This window comes from Schistocerca americana, chromosome 5 (assembly GCF_021461395.2).
Source record: "Schistocerca americana isolate TAMUIC-IGC-003095 chromosome 5, iqSchAmer2.1, whole genome shotgun sequence".
NCBI classification, from domain to species: domain Eukaryota; kingdom Metazoa; phylum Arthropoda; class Insecta; order Orthoptera; family Acrididae; genus Schistocerca; species Schistocerca americana.
In genome coordinates this window covers 321431595-321435906 of record NC_060123.1, presented here as the reverse complement: position 1 = coordinate 321435906, position 4312 = coordinate 321431595, and positions in this window count along the sequence as shown.

Here is a 4312-nt window from a genome sequence, read left to right as displayed (position 1 = left end):
CGTTGTTTCAGGATTGCCTCTGCAAGACGTCTTAGTTATTGGCAATAAATGTCAGCAATGGTGGCTTCACATCGGGGAAGCAATTTGTAGTACACAACCTCGTCGTTTTTGCATCGGATGCATAACATTAACTTTTGTGGAGGCGCGCATGTCTTTGTACGACGAGCTGCTGCTTTGTTTGGGTTCAACCAGTCCCTTGTTTACCTTATGTTAAAGACACCCTTTCTCGTCGCTATTAACGATACGGGGTAGGAACGGTCAGTGCTGTTCACGATAAGATTGATGAGGAGCAAGCAGAGCATCACACATGGGCTCGGTGATTTTGGCTTTGAGAGTTCTGTACCCAAACACCCTTTTTTGGAATCTCCCCCATTGCATACAAATGTCGCACGATGGTGGAATGATCACAAGTCATTACATTCGCCAGTTCTCGACTACACTGACGTGGATCATTATGGATTAATGTGTTTAAATGATCATTATCAAACCTCGTAAGTCATCCTGAACGCAGAGAGTCACTAGTGTCAAAATTATCCTACTTAAAACGAGAAAAACCAATTTCATGCCGTACTCTTCCTAATGGCAATATACCCAGACACAGCGCAAATGTTTCTGGATGCTACCGCTGCTGTCACCCCAGTATTAAACTCAAACAGAGGACTATATCGGAAATGTCCCGATTCCCACATTCAATTGTCTCCATATTATGGAGTCCACAGCTCCACTCTGTATCTCCAAAAAACTCTAATAGCAACAGAGAACTCGCGCGACCGCTGCGGTCGCAGGTCCGAATCCTGCCTCGGGCATGGATGTGTGTGGTGTCCTTAGGTTACTTAGGTTTAAGTAGTTCTAAGTTCTAGGGGACTGATAACCTCAGCTGTTAAGTCCCATAGTGCTCAGAGCCATTTCAACCATCTTAACAGTGAACTGCAAACAAAAAATTTGCAATCGATAAATAAACCCGTAGCAACCTGAATACCACCATGGAAAACAGAAACGCTACGAACTGATGCATCAACCTAGTGGTAACTGCTTTAAAGAGCGCACTGGCCGCTGTGTATCGCTGTAAATGGTATAGATCTGGTGTGATGATGATGTACGACCCTCCATCACTGATGTAAGCCTAGACTATGAAGTATTATGTGAGTGTCAGAAGGTTGTATAGAATCATCGCAGTAAGATCGGTCGACCTGGAGACATGGTGGAATAACATAAAGGCGCTATCTTGTTTCGAAGCTTTCATGATCACGTCGTGAACGAAGTTGCACAATTTGTTGGCGTATCAACTTGAACTGTACAACGTGTATACAAATGCAGCCATACAACACGTCATTCGTGAAAAAGAACCTCACCAACAAGGACCCAAAGTACCAAGATTCGGGCCACTATAGTAAGTTAAGACATCGATACCACTCTTGGTTTCGTTTTGTTCGATAGTATTTCTGCCTCGTAAGCTACATGTCTTCCGATGAAGCATATGATGCATTTGTGTTTATATAGCAACAGTAACTTTTTTTCTGTTTATAACTGGCATGAAATCATTATGTCACAACATGGAAACATAATATTCCTCAAATGTAGTTACCATTTTTAATGTCTGTTTAAAATGGAGAGAGTACGTGAGGAAATAGTTTTGAATGTAAAATAATGCCGAAAGCCTTTTAACTTTCCATGCTTTAGTTTGTTCAAGTTGTAGCAAATGCCGCGTAAACTGCCAAAGTCATGAAATTTTCTTTTCACCTTCTTCAAGACCATAATTTATTATTTGTTAGTTAAACATTTACCTTTTGATTGTGGAAATGCACTTCACTCCACAATAAATAGTTTTATTTGACAAAAATTTCCATAACATCGCAATGTGAACAAAGCATAATACCGAAGTATGGTCATAAACAAAAAGTTATAGACTGTCACCTAGCAAATTAAAAGTTTTTCGTAATCCTCTTATCAGAAAACGCCCATTTCGGTTAAAATAATTCATTTGTGCAACACTTACTAACTTTTAAAATCTAGACTTTTTTAATGTTCAGATGTATGTGAATTCCTAAGGGACCAGACTGTTGAGTTCATCGGTCCCTACACTTAGACACTACCTGAACTATCTTATGCTAAGAACAACAGACACACCCATGTCCGAGGGAGGACCCCAACCTCCGGCGGGAGAGGCCGCGCAATCCGTGACATGGCGCCTCATACAGCGCGGCCACTCTGCGTGGCTTAGACGTTTAACAACATTCCATTATAAAATTGTAATTGCTTGAAATAATATTGTCACTGTTTTAGATCGTTAATCTTTCTCTATGAGAAAATACACATTTTTATTTAAATTTGTAGCTCCCTTAAAAATCGTATGTAATTAAAATGACTGAATTTATTCTGGCGGTATGTAGACATTTTGACACGCAGTAGTCTAACATATACAGCAGTAACAAGCGAGCCAGGAAGTTAGTTTAGGTCAGTTCTAATTAGCTGAACTACTTACTTATTCGCAAACAGTTCCTTTTCTGCATGGCATATAGTGTTTTGTGAACAACTCTTTCCAAGCAGTTTTTTGGCTGGCTAAATGGTCTGTACTTGGTTGCGAAAAGTTTTGTGTATGAAGTGATCCTTCAGTATTGCTGTCTTAAAACTGTGAAGTTTATATGCACGTCATAGCCAATTATTTTCCAATATGCATCTTTGTAATGGAAACTAAACATGTGTCAAGTAATTCCAATAGTCTGACCAAAGCATGAAGATTAATAAAACACCAATTTGAGACAACGGATGTTCTTATTCTTGAAGCTGACGAATCATGACTCTGAGACAACGGTGCCGTTCTGTAGATTTCCTCGAATCGAGATAAGTATATTAACTGTGAATGGTGGGCTCCATGCGGTTCCCAAGTCGTGCAGCGACCGTAAACCATAAAATTACCAAATACGTAGCAACCAGTCGCAAAATTGTGTTTTATTTATTCACTTTTGCAAATCGATTTCAACTGATTAACAGCCATCATCGGTGCTTTCAACCAATATGTGCCCTGTATTACTACTCAGGGCACATATTGGTTGAAAGCAACGATGATGGCTGTTAATCAGTTGAAATCGATTTGCAAAAGTGAATAAATAAAACTTAATTTTGCGACTGGTTGCTGCATATTTGGTAATTTAATGTATTAACTGTATTTTTTATTCTTTCGAGCATTCATTTCCAATGAAAATATCATTCGCCATATTAGCGTTGGACTTGCTAGGAGGCATTGTAAACAGTTGGTAATTACACAACGCTTAAGCTTTATGGATCTTTGTGTATATTTTTAAATGTATCGGCAGTAGATGGTGAACACAGAAAGGAGTATTGCAAACCCGATAAGGGTGTCATCCCTTACGAATAATAATGGGTCTGCAACTGACACGAACACCGCTAGGTAGAGCATGTCCATTTCAAACAGTTTTGAGCAAAAATTGCAACGTGAACTACATACAGTGCACATTCGGAGTCTGGTGCCTTGCGAACGTCATTTCTATCAGCCTCTCGTAACGACGCACGTCTCGAATGGGCCAAAAAGTGCAGACACTGGGTAACTGACTTGAGATATGTAATGAGCAGTCACAATTTTTCTCTTTTCAGACGACGCAAGCATCCAATGTTCCTACAACAGAATGAGGCGTTTAACCCATAATGTATGAAGGACGTAGTTTTGGCCGGAGGTGGTTCCATGAAGTTGCGAGAATTTTTGTCGTATCTTGACTTGGGTTCACTCATACAGTTTGAAAGGTGTATATAACATGAGAAATATCAGTATTTTGGCATGTTTGCCGCTTGTTTCTGTTGACATATCCAACGAAAGTGGCTCTCCGTCTTGCTTCCATCCTCCGGCACAACTAAAGAACTGCCTATTTGGTTTACCTTTCTTATGCCAAATTAATCGTCTTCTTTCAGATCTTTAATTTCCTTTTACGTTTTTGTTTATGTTATCCTTGTCAGCAACTTGAATGCTTGGGTTGTTAAGCTGATTGCGCGCTAGTTCGCGCACCTGTCAGCTCTTGCTGTCTAATTTGTGTGGATGACATTTTGTCGAAAGTCTGATTGTTTGTGATCAGTCTCTCAGATTCTACACGACGACTCCAATAGTCTCAGTGACATTAGAAATTCCGTAGATTGTTGTCTGTTCATTCTGCCTGATTTTATCTTAAGCCTTCCAAAGCTGTTTTAAATTCTGGCTCTAATACTGGTGCCACTCTCTTGTCCTCATCAGTTCCAGATTCTTCTTTCGACAAATCCTCCCGTTCTTACCGACCTTCAGTTTATTCTTTCCACCTATCTGCTC